Genomic DNA, 15530 nt, shown 5'->3' on the forward strand with positions numbered 1-15530 from the left:
CCCTAAAAAGAAGTGATTGTGCTATTCACGGGGGTCGCGTATGCTGAGAGAGGGGTCGCGGCGAGAGGCGAGAACAAAAGAAAAAACTGAGAGTGGAGCCAAAGAGTGGATTTTTCAGTCCTGTGGGTTAATTCGGAGCCTTTCAGCTACAATTGCCGTGTCTAAACATTCATGAGCCGCGCAGGGATGCGGGGAGGGAGGAGAGGAAGGAGAGGGGAGGGGAGCGGAGGAGCGACTGGGAATGGATGGAGCAACAGCATCGCGCTCAGACAGGAGAGCGAGAGCTGCTGGGCGATCATCCACTGCGCTCTGAGCGGAGAGAGAGGAGCTAACGGAGGGAGGGAAGAAGTCCGTCCCTTCACCTGAAGATTACTTTGTTTCACACCGACTCGCTGGAGGGAGCGGAGTTGATCAGGAGGTGTCAGTTCTCGGGTTTCCCCCCCTACAAAGCGCACGCACACACACATACACACACACACACACACACACCGGACTTCACCTTCTCTGCAGAAAAACCTGGTGATGATCTGACGCTGCTGGAAGGACAGAGAGGAAGGAAGAGACGGAAAAGTGAGAAAACTGCATCAGTGGGAAGAAGTTGAAAGAGGCTTCCTAAAGGTAGAGGTTTTTCTTTTCATTCCTTCTATTTGCATGCATGTGATGCGCAGAGCAACCTGTCTCAAAGGTAAGTGGGACTTGCGGGAGCGTCACGCACTTGTTTTGTCCTGCTGAGCCACATGTGGGGAAGTTGAACGCAGAGCTGGGAGGAGGCTGGAGGGCTTAGAGAGTGTCAGTCTGCACATTAGTGTTAATAATAATGATGTTATTAACACAAGCGGGAGCGGAGGGAGAGCGGGGAGAGGGCAGGAGGAGGGAGGATGACAAGTGTGAAGGAGAGTTGGGCTGAAAAAGACTGATAGAGAAAGAGGTGGAGGAGGACTGGAGTGGGGTTTTTTTTGGGGGGGGGAAGGGGGAGCGAGGGGCTCACTGGCATCCAACTCAGTAACCACGGCAGCTGACATGAGGGAAAGCCAACAGGGGACAGTGGGATTTCTATTTTTCACCCTTGCCGAGATACGCCGCGGCGCTGCCAAGTCCCCTGCCTCATCCCCCGCGGATAAAGATTTCATTGTGCGCCGCTGTGACCGAATTCATTAAGCGTCTACATGTACTCTCTTACACCCCTCCTCCTCGTCCCCTCTCACTCTCCCCATTTTGTTTGTTTCTGTAGCTTTGTAATAATCTCAGAGTGTTGCTGCATCAACAGATGCACTGACTCGCTTTGCGTAAAGACGCACAGGGGAGTCTGTCAGGAGGGACCCAAAGTTTATCAGCCCGGCTCGCGGGACGCCACACGGGGTCGCTCTGCGTGCATACGGGGTGGAGGGAGGCAGGAGGCTGGGGTTCGGGGGTCGGCCACGGCAGATTTACGGGGTGGCAGCTTGGCAACTTTGCCAGCATCCAGGGAATTTGTGGAATTTGAGCCAGAGATGGAAAAACAAGACGATGAAATGTGCATTCTTAAGAGTCCTGTCAGTGTCATGTCAGTTTTCCTCAAAAACACCTCCTACTACGCGAGGATGATGTGATTGTTTGTCTTTCAAGAAGCTTTCGGTTGATTTTTAGCAAGTAATTTTCGTTTAATGGCCCACTAAATGTGCATTTGGGTAGACTCCTTGTTATTAGTTTGCTGAAGAGGAAAGGTGCTGCAATGTCTTTTTATGTAGATGAAAAGCTGCTTTTTTGAGTGTTTTCGTTTTGACATCCTCTAAAACGAACCTTTTGTTGTAGCTGTCAATGATTTTATCTCTGTTTATTTTTGTTATTGTCAACAAAAAGATGGATTGATCATTTCTGCATGCTACAGAAATGGTCAATTTGACAACTAGCACATGACCGCATTGATTTTGGTCCATCACACCCCCCCCGCCCTTTTGCCTATTGCTTGTTTTTAATCAATTTCTTGAATTCTCTGTTATGTATGGATGATGACTATTTTACTTGGTTGAAACAGATTAATGTTGACATATGTTACTTACTTTGTCTTAGTAACTTTTTTTGGTTACTTTATCTCATAAAATACCCATTTTCATTTGGTTTGTTGGTTTCTCATATTTTTTTTATCAGATGGAAAAAGCCCAGAAATGACTTTCTATGTGGATGACATGCTACTTTACATTTTGCACATTCTTGCTGTTGTTTTAGCTAAAAATGCTAAAATAGGTTCTACAAACAGCTGATATGCTTGTTGGTGCTCCACACTCGTTTCATCTTGGTTCTCTTGAGGAAAAACTATAAAATGAATTTGACTTTTGGATGATTGGAAAGCTTTTGTTGCCTTCATGGTGGGTGACTTTTACAACGTAAACGTTTCAGTTCTTTCTTTCAGATTGATTTATGTATAAAATTGTTAAAATCCACTCCACACATGGATGATATAAATATTTATATATACCAAGGACTTTAGGCTGACCTGAACCACACTGAAGAGTGAATTTGATCTCTGTTGTATGTTTTGCTAGGCTTAACCACAAAAATGCAAATTTATATGAATAGATGACAAGTTTTTTGCTCCAAAGAACTTTTAATGATCACATTTTCTCTTCCGATGTTTCATAAACTTGCCTCTTCGGTTTGTACCTCAATCATGAAACGGAACCTAAAGCTATCAAAAAAAATTACATCGTTGTGCCCAAGTGAACTTTATCTCTTTACAAATAGTAATATAATCCTCCAAAGTTTGTGAGCTTTAACTGCGTGTTTAGAAACTTTGAATCTATGTCGAAAAAAATAAAGTTTTTTCTGGCGTTCTTTTACTCTTTGGGTTAATTTTGCTGCCCTTTATAAGACTGAAGAGGGGAATATTTTGGAAACCATGACACTAATGAGACTCATGGAAACAGTATATAAGATCATTTCTCAAACTTTGTTCTGGTGTTTACACTGGAAACAAAGGTGACTGTCACCCTGGAAATAGATCAGATTCTAACTGATCATAATTGTTTCATATTTAATCCCGAATCGAGCAGTATTGTGAAAAATTAGATGCAGGGAAGAACTCACAACACAAAGTTGGGCAGTGGGATTCCTTTAGACCAGGAAAACACATCACAAGCATGAACCCAGTCTTCAAGCTGGCCATGTTCGGCTCATTTATGACTGAATGCTCAACGTTTTGTATCAGACTGGTCAAGCTTCTATTAGCTTTTTGTGAAAGAGAATCCTGAAGATCAACCAGCTATTGCAAAGCATCAGTTTCTCTGGCTTTCTATGACTCTTTGTCTAAATTTCACATCCTTTTGCTGGACTTCATACTGAGAATCACAGTAAAAATACTTTCAAAATAACTTTTTGGAGAAATGACACTTTTGGGATTCTTGGTAGCATCAATTAAAAGAAATTCTCTTGAGGTAAAATGACTTTTTATTATGGTAGAAGCATCGCAAATAGAGGATCCTGTTACATTAGGGGGAAACAAAGATTGGATCTGAGCTGGTGCAATCCCACATGCATAGTGTTGAATTTAATCAGGAACTCATTGTTGCAGAAGTTGTGTTTCAGAATAAGATGTCACAGCAGCTGTTCAGCATACATTTTGATTCCTTCTCGAAACAAATGTTTTTAAGTAGTTTTTTTTTTGGTTTTCTTACTTCAAATTACCATAAGGTAGGATTCAAGTTGATGAAGGTTCAGCTACTGATTTAAAGGTCCTTATTTCCTTCATAAATTTACATTTTTCTGGCTTCATTTGACTCTTTCTCTCAATTTGACAACCTTTTATGCGACTGCATGAGGAAAACCAGGACGAGAAACGATGAAATGACCTTCATCATAACATTTGGGAGGCGGCGAGACGCCCGTGATTCATAGTGGCATTAATTATGATCACTTCTCTGGACATTATCGGTTGCATTGGAAACAAAAGGAGCCGTCACATTAGAGCAGGATGGAGGCCGGAGGAAGGCCGGCCTCAGACGGGTTTTGTGTGCGCTCGCCTTTATACACAGTGCATTAGTCTTTTCACGCCTTTCTCTGCACTCCGGCCAGAGTCATCACCCTTTAGGTAAAAGGCCGGTATGGGGCTTTATGAGCCTCCTTATTGTTTCTAAGATGTGAGACACTTCACTTGTGGTGAAATCAATAGCCCAGTAAATTCTTAATTGAATGACTGCAGGGCTCGGCGCCTGATGGGGCTTTACAGGCGAGCAGAAGGCGCCTTTGAGAGCGAGAGGAATAACAAGGACCCTGCTGGTATTGTTGTGGTCTGGGAAGTAACATGGTGTCAATCAGCCGGGCGACGGCAGCGGCGGGACGGCGTCAGCACTTGTACACCTGCCATGTCACGCCTGACTGGAAACGGGTGTCATGTTGCTCCCAATTAGCCTTTCAAATTTTTTTGTTTTTTTTTTTTTGGAGGAGGGGGGCTCGTTTGATCGCCACACGGCACATTTTCCCAGTGTTATTGGACACCGGGGAGAGCCTCGTCTTTGTGAGTGTCATCACCGCAATCTGAAATACACTCGCAGGGTCGAGCCCGGCCAGATGTGTGTTTAGTAACGGAAACACCCGCACAGTGTCATGTTGCAGAGCGGATCTCTTTGTCCATCCGCCTGAGCCGTTGATGGATTGCTTGACCTCGGGGCTCGTGTTGCCACTACAACAAAGGCTCAAGTCCACAATGCCTGGTTTGCCCTTTGTCGTCGACTTGGTGAACGCCAGACTTAACTCACACTCGGCACTTTGTTAAGCAGATCTGTCCACAATGAAAAGCAACTCGGTAACGTGTTGCACGGTCATTTTCCAAACATGCAACAGTTACTCATACAGACATCTGGGTTAGGCGGAAAAACCTGGCTGATCTCCATTTGTTTTTTTTCCAGGGGAATAATTCCTGCATCTCAATTATTGCTTCTGGTTTGGTGGAAAGAATTGCAGATAATAGCTGTAAGGACATTTTAGAAAGTAACAGAGAAGGTTTCTGAGCCCACAGTCCCATATCTCATGTTTTCATTCACATACAGCCACAAGACGCTGCTTTACAGCGTAGAATAATGGTGCAAATATGTGAAAACTCAACTTTTAGTGGTTCCTTTCAGAAAAGTTTTGCAGTTTCATGGCAACAGCCCTTTTCTTCATAACAAAACAAGAAACCAGTTTTTGGATTCACAACATCCAAATCAAATCATAAGACTTTTCATGTTTTTCACAAATTTCTACTCACAATTTTTTTTTTTTTTTAATCTCTTTACAACTTAAAATGCACCTGAATGCAGGCAGATTTGACCTGGATTAACCTCTCGCCGCTCTGGAGGACCTAAAAACCCTCGTGAAAACTTTGTCAGAATGCTCAACAGAAAAATGTGTTGCCCTCGCTCGTTCCACTGGTGCATTATTCATCCCAAACACAGGCCATGTGTAGAAATATTAGAGGTTTTACTCCTAACAAAAGAGTACCAACCAGCAGCTTTGCCAGAAGCATTTATTTGGCAGATAAAGATGGTGGACAAATGGACCGAGGCGGGCAAAAGTACAATTTAACCCGCATGTGCCAGCAGAGCGAGCTCCAACACCTTAAACAACATGTACAGCCAATAATCAGCTCATTCCCGAGGCTTTACGGCTTTTTGAAAACAGGCAAGTCTCGCTGTTTTCCCCTCGGTTCATATGCAATCGTGAGCGCTGCCTGCGCGTACAAAGCCCGTTGTCTGCCGGCGAGTCGGAACAAATTCCTCCGTGCCCGAGCCCGATCACGCACCAGAAGATGCAGGTTTTCATTTCATTAAGCAGCTCCTGCGACTCCCTCCAAAAACTCAGACAGTGAATTATTCCGTCTCCTCTCGGGTTAAAGAAAGCAATCATGTTTTTTCCACGGCCGGCTCTCCGCCCGATGGATCTCATTCGAGATGAGACCTGCTTACAGTAATGGACAGAAACACCTCATCTTCTAAAATTAATTTGAATTGATTCTCTCTCGTCCTCCCCTCCTCCTCCTCCTCCTCCTCCCCGCTCTCCTCCTGCCCTGACAGGATTTGAGAGAGGAAATTTCAAATGTTCAAGGCCACATTGTGCGAATCGATGCCTAAATGAAGCTGATCGGGACAACGAGCCGTCTCTCTCAGGCAGATTCCTCACCGACGTCCACAGAGGAACGAGTGTGAGCGGACATGTTGTCCTCAGCCGCAGCATGGACGCAAACTGGAGAGCGTACGTTGTATCTCAACAGGAATAAGTGGGAGTCGTGGTTTACAGCAATCCCCACTTTGAGTGTCTCTGTTCAGTTTGGCCTCCGCACAGCAGGGGGCGCTACAGAAAGGTCCCTTTGGCGCGACAGAAAAGTTTCACTTTTAGACTCCAACGAATGAAGTGAAAACGTAGCTGTTTTGCATTTCTGTTTTAGAAAAGTTTTACAAGAAAAGTCTTATGTATTTTTACAGTGAAAAAGCTGAAAAAGCTGTAGTTTTCAGGTTGGACCACTAGTCGGCGCCTTTTGGACTGCTTTTCCAGCTGATTCTCAACAATAAGTCTGAATGTTTTCAAAACTTTCCACCTTTGGAAATGTTTTCAGAAAAAGCTCATCATGCAATGAAAGTTTTCCATTTTCTTTGTGTAAACAGAGCCTCAGTCTTCTTCAGGCTATAATGCAGACTTTGGAGGTGATGAGTGTGTCCCTCTTAATGCCCGCTGATGGATATTTTCCACTTAACAAAGAGTGTAATGGAAGCACTTTGCTGCACTCCTACAGCCTCATGTCGCTAATATACATCAGAACGCAATTCACATGGTACATCTAATGTATGTGCCACACTCAAATGAACAATCTCAACTTAATTAAATTTCTGAAGGCAAAACCACAAAATAGGCCGAGCAGAGTAGACTGACAGTTTGATGCCTTGTAGAATAAAATAACTAATTTTTCGTGAAGCTGCATGAGAAAAACTGCACGAAAAACCTCTGGAAAATGACAACATTTTAAGACATTTCCATGCGCTGACCGTGAGAGAGCATCCGTGCAGTGCATTCTGGGATGCTGTTGGAGGTCTGAGAGTAAACAGGATGATGTCAAACTGTCTTTCTTGTGCCAACAGAGGATTCGAGGAGGCCGTCCTCTCGTCGAAATGTCACCCGCTTAATTCGGGCAACTGCAAATGTGTTCACTGTCAACCTGTTCAAACATCCTACCTACTCGGTTATCACGGTCTGGATTAGAGGAGCCGGGTGATGCTGGGGAGGAAAAAAAAACTGCTAAAATTATAAGCGCAAACTATGATCCGCAATTACCACCAAACCAAACATCCTCTATTTAATTTTTTAACGATCCATCTCCCCGACATCGGGGAAAAATAAACAGCTAATCGACCTTCAGTGAAGGCCAAAACCATCATCACATTGCGTAAGGAATACAGGCCGACCTTGGTCCTGGCAGACAGTGATTACATTTTATTGGCTCAAAAAAAAAAAAAAAAAAGAAGAAGAGGAGAGGAGAAGAAGAAGAAGAAGAAGAAGAAAAAAAGGGAGCCCAACACTCACCGATGTACTCAGGCTGAATAAAATAGAGCGAGATGGGGAAATGAATTATGGTCTCTGGAGTCTGTGCGCTCCAGTCAACTTTTTCTCTCCCGCAGCGGCGGAGGGGATGAGCTGCCATAAATCTGAAGCACAGATCCATTAGGTTTCTGTACTCTGCGGCTCGCGCCGCCGTGCCGCTCCGTCCAGCCGTTTCTCTCCCTCACTCTCCATACGTGCAGTGTGTGGCGTCTTCATGCGACGGTGCCAGTTTTGCTAATTAATTGCTTGAATCGTTGCTCGGAGACCTGTTTTTTTGGACTGGATCCGTGCATTAATTTATCCTCCAAGATCTACGACTCCCCATGTGAAAGAGATCCAAGGACAGTAGGATCCCATCCAAGAAAAAAAGAAAAAAAAAAAATAGTCAGGTGAACCACTGCATCCACTTCAAACAGCAGCAGACTTTCAGACTGTCCTCACAAGTTCGTTACATGTGCAGATAAGAATGAGGCTGGTGTCAAATTACAAACATCCGTACATCTATCTGATCTATCTGATAAAAATCTGTGTGGTGACTGGATCTTATTTTAGGAATGACAGGATATTTTGACAGATGTTTTGAAGATTTGGGCTTTTTCAGTGTAATGACGATATGATATATCTGTGTTCATAGTGTCAGCTGGTTGGTGACAGCTTTTTTGAGTCCTTCCTAGGCAAACTGCACGAACAGGCTGTGAGCACGATAGATTTTTTTTTTTCTTACAAGGAGAATTGTTGGAAAAAATGCACGTGGACTATACGATCATCCTTCATGTCGAGTTGTTTTTATTTTAAATCTCCACTTTCTCGCTTGGCAGAATGGGTATAATGCCATCTTTCTGTTGCAAGGCGTGTCAAAGATCCAGCTAAAATGATCTCCGTGAAGAAATAAACACCAAAAACAAGCCACTTCTTCCTCGGCCCGCAGCCAAACTTTCCATTACACACGAGAACGGAGAAAAAAAATAAATAAAAGAAGATGATGTATTTTCTGAGATCTGTAACTGAAGCTGGTTTCTGCTTCTTTTCATGTCTGGGCTTGATGTAAAACCTGTTAGTGCGTGTGTTTGTGTGTGCGAGCCTTTGTCCGTAACCTGTGAGTGTGAATGTGTGTGTGTGTGTGTGTGTGTGTGTGTGTGTGTTTGCATCAGCGCAGATTGCTCATGAAATATGACCTCTGGAAAAGTTTCCTGTCCGCGTTCTCCTCTTTGAACTCCCCATCTATTATCTTCAGGTATCAGATTCATCCCAACAGGTGTAGTGTGGTGAGCGATAGGGGCTGGTGGCGGCCTGCCACAGACGCAGGGATGAAAGAGGAGATCAGGGGCCCGGTGCTCACGCGCACACACACACACACACACATATACACACACACACACGCTTGCATACCTTACACACTGCACGGATCACCTGCCTCAGCTGTGAGACGGTTTCGTCCACAGAGTTCTCTGAACTTTTAAAAGTGTCATTCGTCCAGGGCCGAACATTAAATGAATAGGATGTGCTTTAGGGCATAAAGCAGCGGTGTCAAACATAAGGCCACTGGGCTGAAATCGGTCATCAAGAGGCTCCAATCCGGCCCAAAATACCACGAAGAAAATAATAAAAATTTCAGAGTGAACCACATAAGTGTGTGCAACTTCATGTACAGTATGTTTTAAATTTTCACCTAAGTTCAAACTGGAGGCAACGGCGACTCAGTGCTGCCCCCTACTGCACTAAACAGACACTGCAGAAATCGCACACAAAATGCCTCTTTAAAGATTTATGGCGTTACAGACAACATTTGCTGCGAGTTCGCCCGGGGAAGCTTTGATCTGAGCTTTCCTCAAACATCGTTTCTCTTTCATAACCTGAAGCGATCGATGCTGCCGGAGCCACGCAGACAAAGAAAAACACCGTCCGAAGAGCAAAGTCTCACTCCTGCTTCTCCCCTCCCGCTGTTTGCTGAGAGCGGCGGCTTGTTTTGAGGGGAAACAATAAATCTCCAGCTACACTTTCTGCCTTACAGGACTGGAAGTGGAAGAGTTTAGAGGCAGTCGCTCAACTGATCACAGTTCACACAGAGGGCGGCAAAAAGGCAAGTTTCCACCAGCAGAGGTCCAAAACGGGACATTTAAGACACAGTAAGGCATTTATACCCTTTACATACATGAATCGAAACCAAAATACTCAAAACAATCACACGGCATCCATCTTAATCAAGGTACTGTAGCTTTGCAGCACCGATGTTCAGGCAAAACAGTGACTCGATTCCCGAATGAAATCGGTCTCGAGAAGATTTAGTGAAGGCGTATTTTCTTGTGTTTTCCGGCGGGATCGCATTAATTCGCTCGCTCTGAGCCCGAGTTCCCGTGTTAACGCTCTTTGATGGCGCCAACGGTGCCAGCGCCTTGTTGCGCTGATGGGTGGGAGTGGCGGGGCGGAGCGCCCGCCATCCGCCCGCCAGTCTGCGCTGCCGACGCCGACGATCCCGTTTGATCTCGCTCCTACCCAAGGTTCAAAAGAGATCCGCTCCTCAGCTCAGCAGTCACAACCTGAAAGCCTCTACCTGAAAAAACACACACTTCAACAACCCCCCCCTCCCTCATTATTCCCTTTGAAATCACATTACCTGTGTCCTCTTTGTGCGCTGGAGAGTGTACAGCAGCAGATGAGACAGAATGGAAAATGTAAGGGAGGAGTGAAGTGAGGAAATAAGCACAGCCAGAGTTCGTTATCGCCTGTCTACAGGAATTCCCAGGCAGATGGGAGGATCGGCTTCTCTTTCCGCCGCGTTCGGGGTCTCGTGCGTCTCCCGAGGAGATTTGTTCGCCTCATTCGGTCGCCGTGAAATCAGACTTGAAGGAGAACCACTTAACGTTTTCCCAGTAAGCACTGTTTTGATGACTCACGGGGTCAAAACCACAAAAAAAGAAAAAACACAACCTGAAAAAGAAAAATAACATCCACACATTCAGGTCGCAAACATCCGAAAATCAAAGGGATGTTTTGAGGTCAAGGAAAGTCACAGTTTAATCGGCAGCGTTCACATGGATTACATTTCAGGTTCAATCTGTGACTGAACATCTGCAGCATAAAATGAATATGAAGCTAAAGTAGAAAACTCATGGTTACCAACTCAAATTAGCTTTCACAGGCGAAAAGCAACATCAGTGGTTTTTTAGAATAGTAATAAAACTTGGTAATTTGTCCAGATGAATGTCTGTGTACTTGCCACTAATATTTGTAGCATATTGTTCCCTCACAAAATGACTCTTATCTTTAGTCTTCATATCTATTTTGCCTCTTCAGTAAATCTAAACAAAGCTTTTGATTCTTTTTCTTGCATTTAGATGATTGGAACAAGCTGTACACAACAGCACTGGTTCATTATCACCTTGTAATGTCGAAACAGTGTTAAATTTGAACCGAGAACTATTTCTTTTTAGAATTTTTTGGCTTCATTTGTTATTTTTCACCCCACTTCTTAAATATCGTTAACTTGTATAAATGATATCATGACCGTACATGCTGGGAGGGTCTATTTACACAACCAACAATCACTTTTCTTCATGTTTCAGCACAAACCTTTTTGGCAAATTTGACACAGTTTTTACAAGCAATTAGTTTTAGTGATTATTTTTAAATATCACTTCTTTGCTTGCAATGAGAAAACTTTCTTTGTTTTCCATTCATTTCGGGGGATTTTATGAAGTTTTGAGTCTACAGAGTCCTACATAAAGTGAGTTGTACTTCTCATTCATGTAATTTCCCCCAAAAACCCAATTCTGCATGAATATCGGTTTATAACTGCCTGATGTCAGTCAGCCGCAGAGCAGCCGTGTCTCGGCGTCGCTTTCCTGAAACTCCAGCGGCGAGCTCCGGTGGCCATATGTTGGAGTAAGTGCCTGTCTTGTACAACAGGCTACCTCGTCTTGTCAAGTGTTCCCCGGGATCCGTGTTTGCAGTCACTTCAATTCTTAAGTCCTACCTTTAAATATTTGAGGAGCCAGACGCGAATTAAGAGCGGGGAGATGGGAGGCGATGCCACATGCAAGAATAGGAGGGCATCCATAATGGATGCGCCTCGGTTTCCTCCCTTGATTTATTTCCACGCCAGCGAGCGTGTCGAGAGAGAGTTCGCTTTACACATCCGACATGAGCGACAGTCGACAGCGAAGGGAAGATTGCACGGACTTAGAGGGAAAGGTTGTATAATTGCAACACATTTTGAGGGGCTCACAGTCACCAAACTGCACATCGTCACTCCTACAACCCATCGAAATGAAGGAGATCAAAACACTGACGATTAACTCTGAATCTTTAAAGCTTAGAAAAAGTGTGTTGCTTGGTGTTACAAATAAAGTTTGTCGATTACAAGTTGTGTAGGAGCTTTAAGGGGGTATACAAGTTGCCATTTTTGGCTTTGGTTTAGGTTTCTTCTACTCTTAACACTTTCTCCCACAACTCCTGGTGGTTCGCAAGATCCACTCCACATCCATAAGAATCCAGGAGATGGACAGAAATACCCAAATAGTGAATGCAGAGTGGCTTCGTTCACTGCTACAGATCGATCCAAGCTCATGAAACCCATGTTGCTGCACATTGTAAACAATCATACATCCTGTTGGAGGCTGAATTTAGTGAAAAACTTCAGCAGACTCCAGATGTTCACTCCAGCCCAGCACTTTCCACTCGCCTCCCTTTTTCCGCCGTCTGTGTGTCAACCCCGGGTTTGTCATTTCTGACATTTTCCAAGAGTGTGTTTGTGAAAAGTGGCGGCCGACCTGCTGAACGCGGGAGCCGACACGCGGCCCGCGGTGGAGAATAAAAGCGGAGTCGTGCGGCGCGTCCCCCCCGTCCCACGGCTGCGCGGCGCCACGGTCCACTGGACCCAGTGTTGTTGGAGAAATTGGTCTCTGTCTAACAATGGATTTCTCTCTGTATGATGCTTCAGATGGATGAAAATGTTGTCTTTGCTTTTCATGCACCGCTGGCGCCGGGGCATTTTTTTACGGATTACATCACTGCTGTGAAGAGTGAACATACAGTCTTAAATATATATATAAAAATTCACCAGCTCGCTGTAAGAGATACACACTCTGCAGAGAGGCTTAAGTGTTTTAGGATGCACTTTTTTCCCCCCCCTGTTTTACTGAAATGACAACATATCCTTTAAAAGATAAGGTAAACCCGAGGAAATGTTTGCCAGCGGAGTGGTTTGTTACAGAACTGCCTTCGCTTCAACCGCTCTCTGGAGGCTGAACTGACCAAAACCTGCAAAAATAATGGTCATTATTTCTCCGTCTCTCCATGTTGTGCTGGGAATAGAGCTGAAATCATGAGAGGAAGACCTCGGGAGTCATGTTTTACTGACGCTCTCGTCTCTCGTTTCGACGCGGACAGCTTTACGCGTTTGGCGTCGCCGGACAGACTTGATGTTTATTGGAGCCACTGAAGTAAATTACTTCTCCTGAGGAAAACTCCAGCTTGTTTTATTCCCTTCTTTGACTATTACACAGCTCCACATGTAACTTTTCCCCCTACCCTCCCTCGTTTCTTTGGTTTACTACAGTTTTGAAATTCTAATCTGCAACTTTACACCGTGATCAGTATTCAAACAAAATGTGCCGAGCAGAAATGAAAGAGGAAGGGGAGAAAAAAAAAAAAAAAAACATGGTACAAGTCAGAAATGGTGAGACAAGAAAGAGAGACTGCGCGATGCAGACAGACGTATGTAAACAAAGCAGGCGGAGGAAAAAAAGCCAAGTGCGGCGCCTGCTGAGTGTTGGACTGTGGATTTGTCTCCTCAGCTGCTGGCTAAGTCTGTCATCTGTTCAATGGTTGAATCAACATCTGGTGAAACTCGCGTAAACAAGGATCTGCGAGCCACCAACGGCGAGGGAGACGCTCAACCGCCCTGCCGGGTGTCAACGCAGTAATGCATCTTCGCAGGAGGGCAACGCGAGAGGTTCCGGCACGCCTCCGTCTATTCTGGTAGAAGTAATGCATTACAGAAGCACGGCTGTAATCACATTACTCTGTCCTGATGGAGTAATCCTAGACATCAAACTTCTAATTTTAGTCGAAGCATTACATGTACTGATCTTATCAACGGGCTGTGACTCATGTTACTCACGCAGGACGGTAAATAACTGTAAACCTCTTTAAATCTGACTCAGACGTCATTGATCCTGACAGAAAGAGAAAGGCAAGACGCCGATGGTCAGACTATTGGCTCAATTAAAGCGTGTTCAGGAGGCGAAAGAGTTCGACGAGCTCACACATTTTGTTTTACATGTGATCTACGATCTGATTTGAGAGTTAATTCTCTTCTTTCTCATATCTCTCTGGCAGCCATTACCACACTTTTATTGATTCTACACAATGACAACTTATCGATTCTATCTTGCTGTTGTCCTTTCTTCCTTTTGTCTTTCTTTTTAGTGTTGCTTTTGTCCTGCAAAAACTGAATTCTCCATCCTCCGGTCGTGCCGAGCTAAACTTTGACTGATAACAGACATTTGGCCACAAGGATAAACTTACAAAACACTCAGAAAATAGAGCTTCCACCTTGAAAATAGAAGCAGAGGGGCTGTCATGTACTGTCAGGAAGAGCTACACGCAGGACCTAAAATACACAAATCTTGTTTGAAGGGAGGCTCCTTTATTTCCCTGTTGCTGTGCGCTCGGTGTCTACTCCACACCCGCCTCAGATAACACTGTGGTAGCTTGGTTTAGCTGCTCTTATCTCAATTTTATAGATTTTGAAGCTTCTAAGCGCAAAAAAGAAGAACAAGCATTTATTATTAAACTGAAAATTATGAGGCTCTTGATTGACCAAATTTCTGGTTCTTCATCTTTGAAGCCAAACTAAACTTTGACTGGTAAAATACAGAGAGCATGTCATTTGTGAGAACAGGAGCCTTCTGGTAAAGGCTTTTCTGCCTTTTCTGGTTTGCAAAAAAAAGCTGCCTGAAGGCTGCAATTAGGGCAAAAAGCTGAAAATTAAACCCAGAACCGGTTGATGAGGTTTCAGCAGTCGGACAGGTGAATTTACATTTTTCACCGCAGACATTTGTTTGGACCGAGCGAAGGAATGTCAGCTGTGACAGCCATGGGGATTTAAGGAATTCGATAACAGTTTTACCGACAATTGATAAAAGTGACAGACGGAAAGGTAAAATGCCGCTAAAGATGACGCCGGAGTGGGGAAAAAAAAAAAAAATCCTAGATTACGGTTTCAAACAGTCGGCCATCACAGTCCATCGTCGATTCATCAAGCTGTCGTTCTATTTCTGGGCAGCGGGAGAGAGACGTCCTCTATCAGCGCCTGTTCAGCCCGGCTTTATAGGAGACCTCCTCTTCCTGCAGTTCAAGTCAATTGTCAACGTGATTTATGGAGATGTGAGCTATCTCCAGCCCGGCTCCTCAATCTTCCCGCTGACGAATTGGTACCATCGGCCGACGTAACCGTCGTTTGTTTTCTTCACTGGCCAATTTTCATCCCAGGCTGACAAATTAAATCTGCCATGTTTCTGAGGAAGCTATTTTTCCTCCCCTCTCCCTTTTTTTTCGTTTTTTTTTTTCCCACCTCCACGTACGACCTGCTTAACAATTACCGCAGACGACAGATTGACACCGACGGATAAACTTCTCCGGGCAGTTCGGGAGTCGGATATGAGCGATACCCCAACTTAATAGAAGTACAGTGTCGTAAGGTTTAATGGGCGGGAACCCAGGCTCGGATGACATACCGCTCTTAAAGACACGCACCGCTTATTGTCCCAATCATCTCACACACACACACACACACACACACACACACACACACATGCACACATACGCACACACACGTTCTCACACACAAACACAACACTGCCACTTGATAAATGTCACTGGCTTTTATGAGTGGTATAAAAGGCTCTGCGTATTACAGAGGCAATTATAATATCCCAGGAAACTCGTTTAAAAACAATGGAAAGCTCATGCAATCAACATAA

At 44.5% G+C, this 15530-nt stretch overlaps 1 protein-coding gene across 1 annotated transcript in view; it reads left to right on the top strand.

Moving 5' to 3' along the window:
- Positions 1–293: 293 nt before the first annotated feature.
- LOC115394379 (cadherin-20-like) overlaps positions 294–15530 on the top strand; it is an 81616-nt gene continuing 66379 nt past the window's right edge. Inside the window, exon 1 of the mRNA XM_030099683.1 lies at positions 294–618. The gene's annotated coding sequence lies outside the window, so the exon portion shown is untranslated. The remainder of the gene's footprint in view (positions 619–15530) is intronic.

The sequence above is a fragment of the Salarias fasciatus genome, chromosome 9, assembly GCF_902148845.1.
Source record: "Salarias fasciatus chromosome 9, fSalaFa1.1, whole genome shotgun sequence".
NCBI classification, from domain to species: Eukaryota; Metazoa; Chordata; class Actinopteri; order Blenniiformes; family Blenniidae; genus Salarias; species Salarias fasciatus.